Source organism: Onthophagus taurus, chromosome 6 (assembly GCF_036711975.1).
Source record: "Onthophagus taurus isolate NC chromosome 6, IU_Otau_3.0, whole genome shotgun sequence".
In the NCBI taxonomy this organism is placed as follows: Eukaryota; Metazoa; Arthropoda; class Insecta; order Coleoptera; family Scarabaeidae; genus Onthophagus; species Onthophagus taurus.
The window spans coordinates 28,419,498-28,437,399 of record NC_091971.1 but is presented as its reverse complement, the minus strand read 5'-3'; the positions used below and the strand labels follow the sequence as shown (position 1 = coordinate 28,437,399).

The window sequence follows — 17,902 nt, the reverse complement described above, 5'->3', positions numbered from 1 at the left end:
GATTAATGTTCATACGAAGAAAGACACATTGCCAAAGAACGAAGATCTACATATCTGCAACACGCGTCTTGGAAGTAGTCTGTTAATACCATATCACAGAATCAAAAAATCCCAGAATACTTTCAACTATATATCATCGGTCAAATTGTACAATGCATTGCCATCAAAAATAAAAGAGTTGAATAACAAAAGGTTCAAACAGAAAGTTAAACGAATATTATTGGAAAAAGAGTATTATTCAATTGAAGAATACCTTGCGGACAAGAACTTTCCAAATATTTAAAAAAAAAAAAAATTTAATAATTGTTTGCAATATTGTAATATTTTGAGTCTTACGAACTGTATATTATTGACGAGAATAATGTATAATCATACTTATTCAATAAAATTATTATTATTATTATTATTACACAGAAAACCCTGTTAAGTTCAATTGATCAGCAGCGCTGAGCCACGTTTCTGTTAAGCAAATTATGTCAAAATTATTCTGAGTTTTTATAAATTGTGTATACATGATTAATGAAGTTTAAAAGAAACGAAAACACAAATGTTACCTTTGGTGTGCTGTTCCCATGCTCCCATGGTATATAATGAACATAGAAAATTAAAAGTGGCAATAATGACCTTATTGGATGCACGTCACAATGGCGTCAAACAATTCTACTATAATTAAATCCAAAATTATTAATGTAAACTGACCGACAAAAAAAAAAGCGGCCACTATAAATTAGCCACAACTTCAAACCTTTCTCGCGAACCGCGCATTCGATTTTGATGATTCTTTTTTTGATGGAAAGGTTGATTCTTTTGTAATAATCCTGCGATAGAAATGTTCGTTCAGATTTTAATTTAAACATATACGAAAATGCAGTATTTTAAAGCGATCGCCTGTGAAAACAAGATGAGTGACAATAGTAGCTGATGACCGTTTTATTGTTCTGAGCAATCGTAGAACGACAGCTATAGAAGCTCGGCGTCGTCTTCAAATGGTGCGTGTTGTTGATGTCAGTGAGAGAACCATTTGCTAAAAACTTGCTAGAAGTAGTCTGGCTGTAAGAAGGCTGCCAAAGGACCGAGGCTGCTTCCAAAATATCGACGAGCCCGTCTTGAATTTGCGCGCTTACATGTGAATTGGGAAATCGAGTAATGGAGGAAAGTCCTTTTTACGGATGAATAGTGGTTTTGTCTACTATCAACAATAAAATGGGAATAGGGCACGACGACTGCTTCTTGCAGAATATCTTGGATATAACGGTGGGCATTTAGCGTGCCATTTTCAACAAAGATGACCGCTGTATGCGCTTCCGTCGAAATACCCGCCCATACCATGACCGAACCTCCACGGAAAGGTACTCTTTCCGAAATTGTGCAGGTCGTAAAGCTTTCATTACGACGTCTCCACACTCGTTCTCGACCATCAGGTGAACAGAGGCAAAATCGGGACTCGTCAGTGAAGAGCACCGTCTTCACCGGAACCTTGCCGCCTAGTAAAATTTCCTGTTTCCACATATCGGTTCCAGGCATTCTGATCATTCTGATTGTTCGTGGTATACCCAACGTATGGGCAACGTACCGCTGACTTTTGCCATCCTCAATTAAAGTAACAATACAGGCAACATCAGTTACTGACAACGGCATTTTTAACAACTGTTAATTTACTATTCGAAACAACTGTCATAAACTACCTAGCGCTCCACCTTAGATTTTTTATGCTTGTTTGTTTTGTTTTCATAGGCGTTAGCTCTAAAACACTGCATCTTCGTTAGTAATAGAGATAATAGAGTGAATAAAAAAACAAAATGTTCAGAAAAGATTGGGCTACCGTTTGATACCAGTTAACACCTTCTGCTGTAGCATCTGCACCCCCAGGGTATTACAAATTTCGAGAAAAAAAGTTTTTGTCATTCTTGCAAACCGTATATGCTCAAATTAATGTCCGAATAAAAATTTCTATCGCAGGATTATTACAGAAGAATCAACCTTTCGATCAAAAAAAGAATCATCAAAATCGACGATCAAAAATTGTGGCTAAAATTTAGTGGCCGGTTTTTTTTGCGGGTCAGTGTATATAAAAAATAAAAAATAGTAAAGGAAGCGACAAGAAATAAAGCAACTGTCGAAGAAAAAAAACAAAAAAACACATCTAAAGATGTTGACAAATCAAAATAACCCACGCTTAGGATCCATCTGCACCATCACTAACATCCATCACTCTACACGAGACCCTCCTTAATGATTAACATGGAATTGCTCTTATTTAAGATCATCCAAATCTGTTTCACTAGAAACTGTGTGTTTATTATTTCCGACCTCAACAAATATTCTTCCATCCAGTGACCAAACCGCTCTAGCACCAAACTTACTCACTGCTTTTTATAGAGCGCGTAACGTGTTCGAGTTAAATCTTCTGCAATCCTTATACCCGAACCTTTTAGCTTTTTGCGCGCAATAAGCACTTCTTTTCTATACCGGTAACTTGTAAACTTGACTATTATGCTTTGAAGTCAGTTGTGTACTTTCCCAATTGGATGACACCGGTCTATGAACTTTTCATCTACTTGCAAGTCCAGTTTATCTTTGAATAACCTTATAACATTTTCCTCACATTTACTTTGTGGAGATTCACTCATTCCATTAATTCTAACGCAGACTCTTCTCGAATATTGTTCCAGGCTGTATCTACTTTCGACGAAAGAGTTTCCGTTTTATCCACCAGTTGTTTGTTTACTTCTTTTAATTAAGAGACTTGACCTTCCAATTGTCCAATCGTACCACTTTTTTTAACTTTAATTGGAGGGGAGGCATATGGTGTCTTAAAAGACCTTCTCGCACCAGATTTAGCAAACACAAAGGTGTACAAAGAATTAAAAGAAGTTTTAATCAAACACTATAGTTCAAAAAGGTTAGTTATAGCCGAAAGATATAAATTTTATTCCGCATCGCAATCTTGTGAAGAAGATGTAAGGTCAATTTGTGTTAAATTGAAAAATTTAGCAAAACATTGCTCTTTCGGGGGATTTTTGGAAGAAGCTTTGAGAGATCGTTTCGTCTGCGGTCTACGGTCTGAAAATATTAAACGGAAGTTACTGACGGAAGAGAATTTGACATTCGATAAAGCTTTTCAGTTTGCTGTCAGCATGGAGTCAGCACAAGGACAAATGAAAGTCATGGAAGCTGAAACAATAAATAAAATACAGCCAAAAAAAGTATGGAAAGATTCAAAGTTTGTTAATAAAAAATATGAGTGTAAACCACCGGAGAAGAAACCGAAGTACAAACGAGATAACAGCAAGTGTCCAACAATAGAATGGAAATGTTATTCATGCCAACAAATGGGACACACTGCAAGGTCTCCAATCTGCAAAAATAAAGTCTATAACATCAAAGAAAATGCGCAGTCAGTATATTCTTGAAATAAAAAATAAATTTCCAAAAGTATTTGATGAAAAATCAAAAAGTGCAATTAAAGACATTAAAGCAGAAACTGCTCTTAAAGAGAATTTCAATCCTATTTTTCACAGAGCTCATGATATGCCATATGCACTAAAAGAAAGAGTAGAAAACGAACTAGACAAAATGGTGCGTACTAACGAAAGTAAATACAAGTTCATGGGCAAGTCCTGTAATAATAGCAGTTACCAAAGAAAAATTTTATAAATCCGCGTATTTGTGTAGATTTTAAAAACACAATCAATAAGTGTATATTGAATGTGATCATTGTGTTTTGCCTAAACCTGAAGATATATTTTCTAGCCTGAGTGGAAACAAGGTTTTTACAGTAATTGATTTAAAAGGAGCTTACAATAAACACCCATAAGGGATTATTTAGATGTAACAGATTAACCTATGGCGTTAGCTCAGCACCAGGTATTTTTCAAACTATTGTGGAGGCAATTTTGATAAATATTAACAAAACTAAATGTTAGATCTTAAACTTAGATGACATACTAGTTTATGGAGCTGACTTCGAGGAGTGTCACGGAAATGCACTTTCAGTAATAAGTCGTTTGAGTGAATATCACGTGAAAGTGAATCCATCTAAATGTAGATTTTATGAAAACCAGGTTGAGTTTTTGGGTCATTTGATTGATTGTGAGGGTGTCCATCCAACAAAAGAAAAAACAAAGGCAATTGAAGACGCACCTTCGCCAACAAATTTGACACAATTGAAATCTTTTTTGGGATTATTAAATTACTATGGAAAGTTTATTCCAATGTTATCAACAGAGTTAAAAGTGTTGTATGACCTTTGTAAAATTGAAGGTCAATTTAAATGGATAGAAAAACACAAAAGTGCATTTCAAAAAAGTAAAAAATTATTACTATCAAATAATGTTTTGACGTATTTTTTATAAACCAATATAATAATAATAATAATAATAATGCCTTTATTAACCCTTACAATTAGTGTACAAATATAAAAAAAACAAAATACAAAAACATAATAATAATAAGAAATAAGTATAATGTTACAAAAACAAAATTACAACAAAATTGCAAAGGCTAACAGGTGGCTGGGTCAGACAACACCACAAAGTAGTGAGGTCTGCTCTTCCCCCAGTCCCCATGAACACAACATATTGCTTCTAAGTAAGTAAGTAGTGAAAATGAATACAGCGCACAAGACAAAAAATACAAAAAACAAAAATTGAATACATGAATAAAGCAAATAACAAATAAAAATTAAAATTTTACTCTAGAAAACCTAAATTGATTCCATCTGCCGCTCACAGAGATATCGCTTGTATTTATATTTAAAACTCGACAGGCTCAATATTTTTAATGAACGAGGAAGGGTATTCCAAAAGTTTGTCACACAATAAGTGAAAGAATTCCGAAATGACGCCGACGCGTGACGAGGAACTGTAAGTGCATCTTTTCGACGAATATTGATATTGTGGATGTCAGTACGATACGATATCTTCTTGCTCAGATAAACAGGTGTTTTTTTATTTAAAATTTTAAAATAAACTATTCCCCTGTGAAAAATGATTCTGTTATACATATTTAGCCACCCACATTCTTTTAACATGTGAAATTCTGCAGTACTTTCGAATTCCATAAATTAGTCTTAAGCACCCATTTTGGACATACTGCACCCGCCTTCGATTGTCCCCAGTTATGCAAGCACCATAGACCGAGTCACAATGATTAAAATTGGATAAAATCAAAGAATCAGTCAGTAATCTTTTACTGTTCTCATTTAATACATGCCGATATGGATAAAGGAATTTTAATACGCAATATGATTTCTGTAGTAACTTGTTTATATGTGAATTAAATTTTAAATCATCATCTATTAACAAACCCAAATTTTTCACAGTGCGTACGTGTTGTAGTTCTTGATTATTTACACAAATTTTAAGATTGTCATCAACAAATTTCCTATGATTTCTGTTACCAAATACTATCACATTAGATTTGCTGGAGTTTACTTTTAAGCTATGCGCCTCAGAAGTGTCAACAAGTGATTGCACATCAGAATTTATTTTGACAGCAGCAACATTAGTCTCGGTGTGAGGAAATGATATTAATAACTGAGTATCATCAGCATAAGCATGATATTCACAATGTTTCAAGCCCCTGTAGAACATACTAGTATAAACGATGAATAACAAAGGACCACATATACTGCCCTGAGGAACTCCTTTAGAGACAAATTCTGGTTTAGATAATGAGCCTTTAACTTTCGTATGTTGCCTTCTGTTCAGAAGATAATGTTTAAAAAAATGAATTGCCGTCTGACCGAGATCAATGTAGTGCATAATGCTTAACAACAAATGATGATTTATCATATCGAATGCTTTGGAATAATCTAATAATATCATTGCATGCATATTTCCCTTGTCGACACTCCGCAACACACCGTCCACAACATCCATTAGTACAGTATTGCAACTATGACCCGGTCTAAACCCTGACTGATTATCAGGTATGATGTCATAAAGCAATAGGTGTTCACGCAACTGAGAACAAACTATTTTTTCTAGTGTTTTAGAAAGAGCAGGTAAAATACTTATAGGTCTAAAATCAGTATAGCACTTAGGAGAGTTAACTTTCGGCAATGGAGTGACTATAGAAATCTTCCAACAGTCAGGGAAAACGGCTTCCAAGAGACATGTATTAATGATATGCGTAATCATATCTAATAAGAATAGACACGATATTTTTATTGTATATAAACCAATTCTTTTTTAATCATGTACATTATCTCCAGCAGAACAACGCTACAGTAATTTAGAACGAGAGGCTTTAGCAATCATTTTTGCCTTGAAGAAATTTCATAAGTACATTTATGCAAGAAATTTTACACTAATAACAGATAATAAACCTTTAGAATTTATATTTGGAAAACATAAGGGTATTCCAGCAACAGCATCAGCCAGAATAACACGTTGGGCAGTAACATTGTCAGCTTACAATTATAATATTCAATACAAAAAAGGATCATCTATATCAAATGCTGATGGTTTGTCACGTAACCCAATAACAAGTATAATGAAAATTCCAGAGTCTATACATATATTCTTTTAGTTTAGTAGATAATATACCAATAGAAGCGGCAGATATTGTGAAAGCTACAAAAAGAGATCCAATACTTCGTACTTGTACTGTTTGTGAAGAGACGCAAAATTTTTGTACGGGAAGCTTGAAACTATGGCCAAAAATCACGAACAATTTTCAAAGAGTCAATATAGATTTTTTTCATAAATTTTCATACACTTTTTTTAATAATAGTTGATAATAAATAAAAATGGATAGAAGTCAAACTTATGGACGGAGGAACTAGTGCCAGGCAACTTATTATAAAATTAAAGGAGTTTTTTTCAATTTTTGGTAGTCCGGTAGAATTAGTTTCAGATAATGGTCCACCTTTCAACTCAGAAGAGTTTACAAAGTTTTGTCAAATAAATGGAATCAAACCTGTTAAATCCCCACCGTACCATCCATAGAGTAATGGAATAGCGAAACGAGCTGTACAAACTATTAAAAAAGGTTTAGAGAGAGCGTTACATTTTGAAAGAGGAAGGGAAATAATAAAAATAATGATTTTGTCTAAATTGTTAAACTATTTGTTTACATATAGAAATACACCTTCATCAGTAACAGGAGTAAGTCCAGCTGAGCATGTATTTAAATTAAAACCCCGAACTCGTTTTGACTTATTAAAACCTAATGATCAGCACTCTGTTAGAGTAAAACCAGATTTTGAATACACTAGAAATGTTAGACTATATTCATTGAGCTAACCTGTTTATATAAAAAACAAAGAATTAAAAATTTGGCACAAAGGTAAAATTGTAAAAATAATTAGTTACGCAACTTATTTAGTTCAGATTAATGATAGTATTAAGTTTGTTCATGCTAATGATATTAAACCGGATAAGACTAATAAGGAATCTGAGGATATTGTTAACGATAGCATAAGTAACTCTAGTAATAGTGATTTGATTAGGAATTCTGTTGTAACACCAGAGTTTATACGACCTAGTAATGATTGTAGTAAAAGTAGTGCAATTGTTGACAATCCGTCCGAAGATATTGTTCAACCAACAAATGTGCAATCGACTGAAGGTAATAGTAGAGACCTTGAAACGCAAGCTACAAGTTTAAATACACGACGAACACCTGATTCAAATAAAGCAGTATCTACTCATTCAGGTCGTATATCGAAACCTCCTATAAGACTAAATTTGTAATCTTATTTAGGTAGGGAGAGAATGTAGTATAGTAGACATAATGTTTGTAATAACAACTAAACGAGGGCGCTACGCACTTACCGAACATTAACCGAGCAAGAACTTGTCTTGTCATGTCATGTCTGTAAATGACGGTAACCAAAACCTTAGAATAAGTGTAAGCTAAGAATGTACGTTGATTTATATTTAATAAAGTGTTCATTAAATATCAAGTATTGTGTTACAAAGGATATATAACATTCAGGTGGCCAAGGAATTCTTGGACACACTCTTTTCCATACTGTCAGATCATTATTTATATAACAGTTTTCACGAACTCTTCCTTAACATTTCTTTCTCAAACATCTCCATGAAGCATATTTGGGTAAGTTTATGGGGATGAGTTTCTGACGAAAATCATCCACGGCATCTCCGACCGATACTGCGGTAAATAGAGATTTCACATCGATACAATCTTTTTCCACTTCGAAACCAACCTAGGATATCCTGATGCTCTGCATGTCCCTAGATCAGGGATGGCGAACCTTTACCTATCAACGTGCCATTTTTGTCAATTTTTTTTGTCAATTAATGTCAATTTTTTGTTGATCTGTTACATTTTTGGCCAGTTTTAAGATTTTTTCTTTGATTGTGTTTCTGGACAGAGGAGTATCTTTGATGCGCTGAATTATCTTATCTTTATTATCAAAATCATCAAAAAGAGAGGCCGCGTATGCTAACCAGTCTTTCTTCAAAAACTCTCCCTCTTGAAAAGGTTTATTATGCCGAGCAATGACATATTTCGATCTCGTATGATAATTTTTGCGAACATATTTAGTCATAGATGTTGACTGTTTATTTCTGTCTTTCAATGCACTTGCAATTAATTCTTTTTGCTCTGGTTCGCTTTTTTGACTAACGGATTTGTGATTCGTTTCAAAATGCCGTTTCACAGACGATGTTCCAGAACATAAAACACACACTGCCTTGTCACCTTTACTAATCATGCCATATTTCTCTGTCCACCAGGTTTGAAATTCTCTGATACTCTTTCTATCTTGCACTTTTTGTTTTTTTTTGCTGAACTAACCATATTAAATAACAGTTAAAATCATAGACAAAACTCAAATAAACTTCAAATCAAATATTCACTATTATGTTATGCATAACCAAACTATGCGTCATTAGCAATAAAAATTCGTGATGTAGATTGTACACATCTTTTTCGTAGTGCATCATAATGAATTTTGTGATCAGTGACGTGCCCAAAATATTGTGTCGCGTGCCATTAATGGCATGCGTGCCATCTCTGCCCTAGAAGTTGCTTGATTTGTAATTTTAAGTGTTTCGTGTTCATAGGGTTCTAAAGTTAATAGAATTTTATACAAGGTCTCGTAGAATTCTTCAAATATATTTAGCATCTGTTTGATTTTATTTACTCATTCGTCGTTAACCTTCTGCGAAACACATTCATATTTTTTTTTTTTTAATTTTTATCATATTTATGTTACATTCTTTTTTGTAAAAAGTAAATCCCCTTTCCCAATCTTCGGCATTTGAGCCGAATGGAAACCCTGATTTACTTTAACCTCACTTTGCAACAATTCGTCTTGAGTACATAAGTACATAACAATGCATACAAACATGCGGATATGATCGGCTTGAGCAAACAAGTACAAAATTTGCTTTGCATAAAAATACATTGAAAATGTTTGATGATAAATCCATTTAAAGCAATAAAAGGTTTAACACACTTTTATAATATGTATGAATATACCAAAATAACACATAGAATAATGATACATTCAAATAATGTTTCTTAGAAAAATCGATAACTATTTATACGGATAACATTTTGAGAATCGCTGGTTTCTTGCAGTATATACACAAGCCGCTTTTAAAAGAACAGCGTCAGTCATTTCGTGCCTTTCGCCGCGTGTGAAACCACAGGTTAAAAACCCATAGATTGTTAACACATTCTCAGAAATGTTAAATCATCTTATCGTAAATTTTTACGTGTTGCAATTTTCCACTTGATTAGAAAAGGTTTTGCGGTTAACTATCGTGTATTTCTGATTTTGTGCCTTTTTCAATCCAGGTAAATATGATTTTATTACGTTTTTAGATTTTGAATTGTTACGACATGTATAATAGTGTTTTTGTGTATTATACTATTTTAGAATTTTCCAATAAAACCCTCGGAATTTTATTGATGTGATAACGGAAACGATTGTTAACGAAATCACATTCCATGAATGATTTTAACTTTATTCATCATTGTAATACATTTTAATTTAGTTTTATTTGAAAAAGATATTTTTGCTTTCGTGTTATTTAAAAAGATAATTGCAAAATCCCGATTAAAAAAATGTTGTAATAAGAGTAAGGAATATTTTTTGTAATTTTTTATATGCATATCAGGTGTTATCTAGTATATTATCATTTTTTTTGCTTCAATTTAATTAGACGTTTTGTTTACTCAAAAAAAATTGTCTTCGTTTCAAGGACAATCCACTTAAATAAAATAAATACAATCAAATTGTCTACTTTCTTTTATAATCGTTTTAATCGTATTTTTCGTATATCATTTTGATAAGTGTTTGTTTATTCATTACAATTTCGAGTAGGGAAGTAATCGTTTATTAACATAAAAAAACCATTATGCAACTTGGATTTAAGCCAAGTCGTCCACTTTCAACATCTATTTATCTTCAAGGATACACGCTTGCAACTTGCTACCGGTTGAAAATACTACGTTTTTGAATGTATAAGTTCATTGATTCACTTTCAAGGTTGATCGGAATTAATGGAATTGCCTTTAGGTCAATTATTTCCTATTAGATGTTCAATAAAAGTGCATTATAACTTCAATTTAAATAATAAACGAATAAGGTTATTCGGTTTTAAAACTGTTTAGGTAATTATAATTTAATTTTTGTTTGAATTTTGGCCATGTTAACATAATTTTTTGCTTTATCAGTCAATACAGTGACCGTCAAAAATCAACAACACTCTTTTTTGGTTTCATTACACCTACGATTCTGAGATCTCGTTTATACAGGTGTCTCAGCGAGAGCTCTTCGACTAAAATGTATTCAGATTTCTAGCACTTCCGGTTAAGATAATTAGGGTATTTTGAAAAATGTATACATCTTATCGATATTTAACCTAGTGAGACCTAGTAAAAGGTGTGTAGATAAGAAAACCGGTTAAAGTACTACAAAGTTGTTTATTTAAACTTAATACATCTGGTAAAATGGATAACTTTGACTTCTTATCTTTTAACTCATATGGCACTGCTGAATTAATCCAACTCTACAAGAAACTAACGCTTCAAATTCAAACTTTTTTACAACATATTAAATTCAATAAAATTTGTAAGACAGAGATGCTAATTCCGAAATATACGAACTACAAACTACCTAAACATTTAACATTTCAAGAGAAATTAAGAAATTCCATTGTAAAAAAGGTCATAATAACATAGTTGTGAACTACATATATCATATTTTATCTACCCGACTACATTACCTTGAACTACATGATATGATTTTTCAAGCTAACATATATAAAGAGATGAACTTGACAACACATGGAACAGAAAACGAGATAAATTGCATAAATTAAGAGAAAAAACTTGTATATTTAAACAAAACTAACGCCAGGAATTTCTCGCAACATCATTTTTGTCTTATGTTCGTTAATGAAACACTACTTAGTTTTGTTATACAACAATTTATTAAGCGTCATTAAGCGTCTATTACATCTTACAACTTTTACTATGTATGTCTGTTGTTTACCAACCTTACTAGTAAAGCCATCTGCCTAACACCGTATGTTATGTTTTGGTTATTTAATAACATGTCTATTATATTATAACTTTTATTTAACTTGTTAGAACGTTACAACTCTGGCCAGCAATATCAATGTCAATCACACATGCATTGTTGCTTGCTTCATGGTGACGCACCAGTGCTGACAACTTACAAACTTATAAAACTATTATACAGGATGATTCACATAAGAACCGACACAGAGCAGGGATATGTAGAGGACAATAAATTAAGATGATTTAACGTAACTTACCGCTATACTAAGTTGTACACCTGAGGAGTTATAGGCCTTCAAAGTTGGCTCTTAAATTTTTAAAAAGTTCAATATCTTCGTAATACATTAAGCTAGAAAAACCAAATTTGGTATACGTTATGAGTGTACCAAGGGTATTAATTAGTAGCAAATTGAACCCAATTGAGGCATTTCATAAGGTTGATTAAGGGTGATGGTACCCTAAATTTTGACAAATTTTTTTAACCTTTTGGCGGATTTAATACATTACTACTTCATTTCATGTGGAATTTAATTCTAAAACTTTTCTTACTCGTATTATTTTTTAAAAAACTTTGTCGTTTTCATAAAAAACTTAAATAACTAAAGACGCGTATTTCGTAATGTTACTTAAAATAAGAGAAAATTTAGTAGTCGGCTATGAAATTGTACGTCAAACTTGAATAGGGTATAAAGTTATTTGACGACAAGGTTTTCTCCATCACCTTTCATTCTTGAGTTATGATTGATTTTAACACCAAAAGTACCCAATTTTGACATTTTGGGGATTTTTTCTTTATCACCTGAAAATCATTACATCTAAACTAAATTTGTTTATGGATGATGTCTTCTTAGTTGACAATAAACAACTTATTCCTAAAAAACTTTTCTCCATCACCTTTCATCCTTGAGTTATGATTAATTTTAATACAAAAGTACTTAATTTTGATATTTCGATGATTTTCTCTTTATCACTAGAAAATCATTATAACTAAACCAAATCTGTTTATGGATGTTGTCTTTTTAGTTCATAATAAACAATTTATTTCAAAAAAACTTATCTGCATCACAATTAATTTTTGAGTAATGATCGATTTTGATAACAAAAGTACTCAATTTTGACATTATGGGGATTTTCTCTTTATCACTAGAAAATCATTACATCTAAACAAAATCTGTTTATCAATAATATCTTTTTAGTTCATAATAAACAATTTATTTCAAACAAACTTTTCTCCATCACCTTTAATTTTTGAGTTATGATCTATTTTAATACCAAAAGTACTCAATTTTGACATTTTGGTGATTTTTTCTTTATCACTAGAAAATCATTATACCTAAACTAAATTTGTTTATGGATAATGTTTTTTTAGTTCATTATAAACAATTTATTCCTAAAAAACTTTTCTCCATCACCTTTCATCCTTGAGTTATGATCAATTTTAATACCAAAAGTACTTAATTTTGATATTTCGATGATTTTCTCTTTTTATCATGAGAAAATCATTATAACTAAACCAAATCTGTTTATGAGTAATGTCCTTTTAGTTCATGATAAACAATTTATTTCAAATAAACTTTTCTCCATCACCTTTAATTTTTGAGTTATGATCTATTTTAATACCAAAAGTACTCAATTTTGACATTTTGGTGATTTTTTCTTTATCACTAGAAAATCATTATACCTAAACTAAATTTGTTTATGGATAATGTTTTTTTAGTTCATTATAAACAATTTATTCCTAAAAAACTTTTCTCCATCACCTTTCATCCTTGAGTCATGATCAGTTTTAATACCAAAAGTATTTAATTTTGATATTTCGATGATTTTCTCTTTTTATCATGAGAAAATCATTATAACTAAACCAAATCTGTTTATGAGTAATGTCCTTTTAGTTCATAATAAACAATTTATTTCAAATAAACTTTTCTCCATCACCTTTAATTTTTGAGTTATGATCTATTTTAATACTAAAAGTACTCAATTTTGACATTTTGATGATTTTTTCTTTATCACTAGAAAATCATTATACCTAAACTGAATTTGTTTATGGATGATGTTTTTTTAGTTCATAATAAACAATTTATTCCTAAAAAACTTTTCTCCATCACCTTTCATCCTTAAGTTATGCTCAATTTTAATATCAAAAGTACTCAATTTTGATATTTCGATGATTTTCTCTTTTTATCATTAGAAAATCATAACTAAACCAAATCTGTTTATGAGTAATGTCCTTTTAGTTCATAATAAACAATTTATTTCAAATAAACTTTTCTCCATCACCTTTAATTTTTGAGTTATGATCTATTTTAATACCAAAAGTACTCAATTTTGACATTTTGGTGATTTTTTCTTTATCACTAGAAAATCATTATACCTAAACTAAATTTGTTTATGGATAATGTTTTTTTAGTTCATTATAAACAATTTATTCCTAAAGTACTTTTCTCCATCACCTTTCATCCTTGAGTTATGATCAATTTTAATACAAAAAGTACTTAATTTTGATATTTCGATGATTTTCTCTTTATCATTAGAAAATCATTATAACTAAACCAAATTTGTTTATGAGTAATGTCCTTTTAGTTCATAATAAACAATTTATTTCAAATAAACTTTTCTCCATCACCTTTAATTTTTGAGTTATGATCTATTTTAATACCAAAAGTACTCAATTTTGACATTTTGATGATTTTTTCTTTATCACTAGAAAATCATTATACCTAAACTGAATTTGTTTATGGATGATGTTTTTTTAGTACATAATAAACAATTTATTCCTAAAAAACTTTTCTCCATCACCTTTCTTCCTTGAGTTATGATCAATTTTAATACCAAAAGTACTTAATTTTGATATTTCGATGATTTTCTCTTTTTATCATTAGAAAATCATTATAACTAAACCAAATTTGTTTATGAGTAATGTCCTTTTAGTTCATAATAAACAATTTATTTCAAATAAACTTTTCTCCATCACCTTTAATTTTTGAGTTATGATCTATTTTAATACCAAAAGTACTCAATTTTGACATTTTGGTGATTTTTTCTTTATCACTAGAAAATCATTATACCTAAACTAAATTTGTTTATGGATAATGTTTTTGTAGTTCATTATAAACAATTTATTCCTAAAAAACTTTTCTCCATCACCTTTCATCCTTGAGTTAGGATCAATTTCAATACCAAAAGTACTTAATTTTGATATTTCGATGATTTTCTCTTTTTATCATTAGAAAATCATTATAATTAAACCAAATTTGTTTATGAGTAATGTCCTTTTAGTTCATAATAAACAATTTATTTCAAATAAACTTTTCTCAATCACCTTTAATTTTTGAGTTATGATCTATTTTAATGCCAAAAGTATTCAATTTTGACATTTTGGTGATTTTTTCTTTATCACTAGAAAATCATTATACCTAAACTAAATTTGTTTATGGATAATGTTTTTTTAGTTCATTATAAGCAATTTATTCCTAAAAAACTTTTCTCCATCCTTGAGTTATGGTTAATTTTAATACCAAAAGTACTTAATTTTGATATTTCGATGATTTTCTTTTTTTATCATTAGAAAATCATTATAACTAAACCAAATCTGTTTATGAGTAATGTCCTTTTAGTTCATAATAAACAATTTATTTCAAATAAACTTTTCTCTATCACCTTTAATTTTTGAGTTATGATCTATTTCAATACCAAAAGTACTCAATTTTGACTTTTTGGTGATTTTTTCTTTATCACTAGAAAATCATTATACCTAAACTAAATTTGTTTATGGATAATGTTTTTTTAGTTCATTATAAACAATTTATTCCTAAAAAACTTTTCTCCATCACCTTTCATCCTTGAGTTATGATCAATTTTAATACCAAAAGTACTTAATTTTGATATTTCGATGATTTTCTCTTTTTATCATTAGAAAATCATTATAACTAAACCAAATTTGTTTATGAGTAATGTCCTTTTAGTTCATAATAAACAATTTATTTCAAATAAACTTTTCTCCATCACCTTTAATTTTTGAGTTATGATCTATTTTAATACCAAAAGTACTCAATTTTGACATTTTGGTGATTTTTTCTTTATCACTAGAAAATCATTATACCTAAACTAAATTTGTTTATGGATAATGTTTTTGTAGTTCATTATAAACAATTTATTCCTAAAAAACTTTTCTCCATCACCTTTCATCCTTGAGTTAGGATCAATTTCAATACCAAAAGTACTTAATTTTGATATTTCGATGATTTTCTCTTTTTATCATTAGAAAATCATTATAATTAAACCAAATTTGTTTATGAGTAATGTCCTTTTAGTTGATAATAAACAATTTATTTCAAATAAACTTTTCTCAATCACCTTTAATTTTTGAGTTATGATCTATTTTAATGCCAAAAGTATTCAATTTTGACATTTTGGTGATTTTTTCTTTATCACTAGAAAATCATTATACCTAAACTAAATTTGTTTATGGATAATGTTTTTTTAGTTCATTATAAGCAATTTATTCCTAAAAAACTTTTCTCCATCCTTGAGTTATGGTTAATTTTAATACCAAAAGTACTTAATTTTGATATTTCGATGATTTTCTTTTTTTATCATTAGAAAATCATTATAACTAAACCAAATCTGTTTATGAGTAATGTCCTTTTAGTTCATAATAAACAATTTATTTCAAATAAACTTTTCTCCATCACCTTTAATTTTTGAGTTATGATCTATTTTAATACCAAAAGTACTCAATTTTGACATTTTGGTGATTTTTTCTTTATCACTAGAAAATCATTATACCTAAACTAAATTTGTTTATGGATAATGTTTTTTTAGTTCATTATAAACAATTTATTCCTAAAAAACTTTTCTCCATCACCTTTCATCCTTGAGTTATGATCAATTTTAATACCAAAAGTACTTAATTTTGATATTTCGATGATTTTCTCTTTTTATCATTAGAAAATCATTATAACTAAACCAAATTTGTTTATGGATAATGTTTTTGTAGTTCATTATAAACAATTTATTCCTAAAAAACTTTTCTCCATCACCTTTCATCCTTGAGTTAGGATCAATTTCAATACCAAAAGTACTTAATTTTGATATTTCGATGATTTTCTCTTTTTATCATTAGAAAATCATTATAATTAAACCAAATTTGTTTATGAGTAATGTCCTTTTAGTTGATAATAAACAATTTATTTCAAATAAACTTTTCTCAATCACCTTTAATTTTTGAGTTATGATCTATTTTAATGCCAAAAGTATTCAATTTTGACATTTTGGTGATTTTTTCTTTATCACTAGAAAATCATTATACCTAAACTAAATTTGTTTATGGATAATGTTTTTTTAGTTCATTATAAGCAATTTATTCCTAAAAAACTTTTCTCCATCCTTGAGTTATGGTTAATTTTAATACCAAAAGTACTTAATTTTGATATTTCGATGATTTTCTTTTTTTATCATTAGAAAATCATTATAACTAAACCAAATCTGTTTATGAGTAATGTCCTTTTAGTTCATAATAAACAATTTATTTCAAATAAACTTTTCTCCATCACCTTTAATTTTTGAGTTATGATCTATTTTAATACCAAAAGTACTCAATTTTGACATTTTGGTGATTTTTTCTTTATCACTAGAAAATCATTATACCTAAACTAAATTTGTTTATGGATAATGTTTTTTTAGTTCATTATAAACAATTTATTCCTAAAAAACTTTTCTCCATCACCTTTCATCCTTGAGTTATGATCAATTTTAATACCAAAAGTACTTAATTTTGATATTTCGATGATTTTCTCTTTTTATCATTAGAAAATCATTATAACTAAACCAAATTTGTTTATGAGTAATGTCCTTTTAGTTCATAATAAACAATTTATTTCAAATAAACTTTTCTCCATCACCTTTAATTTTTGAGTTATGATCTATTTTAATACCAAAAGTACTCAATTTTGACATTTTGGTGATTTTTTCTTTATCACTAGAAAATCATTATACCTAAACTAAATTTGTTTATGGATAATGTTTTTTTAGTTCATTGTAAACAATTTATTCCTAAAAAACTTTTCTCCATCACCTTTTATCCTTGAGTTATGATCAATTTTAATACAAAAAGTACTTAATTTTGATATTTCGATGATTTTCTCTTTTTATCATCAGAAAATCATTATAATTAAACCAAATTTGTTTATGAGTAATGTCCTTTTAGTTCATAATAAACAATTTATTTCAAATAAACTTTTCTCCATCACCTTTAATTTTTGAGTTATGATCTATTTTAATACCAAAAGTATTCAATTTTGACATTTTGGTGATTTTTTCTTTATCACTAGAAAATCATTATACCTAAACCAAATTTGTTTATGGATAATGTTTTTTTAGTTCATTATAAACA

At 29.5% G+C, this 17,902-nt stretch overlaps 1 protein-coding gene across 1 annotated transcript in view; it reads left to right on the top strand.

Annotated features, from left to right (window-relative positions):
• Positions 1 to 9,587: 9,587 nt before the first annotated feature.
• LOC111419437 (probable multidrug resistance-associated protein lethal(2)03659) overlaps positions 9,588 to 17,902 on the top strand; it is a 59,325-nt gene continuing 51,010 nt past the window's right edge. The window contains exon 1 of the mRNA XM_071197003.1: positions 9,588 to 9,777. The gene's annotated coding sequence lies outside the window, so the exon portion shown is untranslated. The remainder of the gene's footprint in view (positions 9,778 to 17,902) is intronic.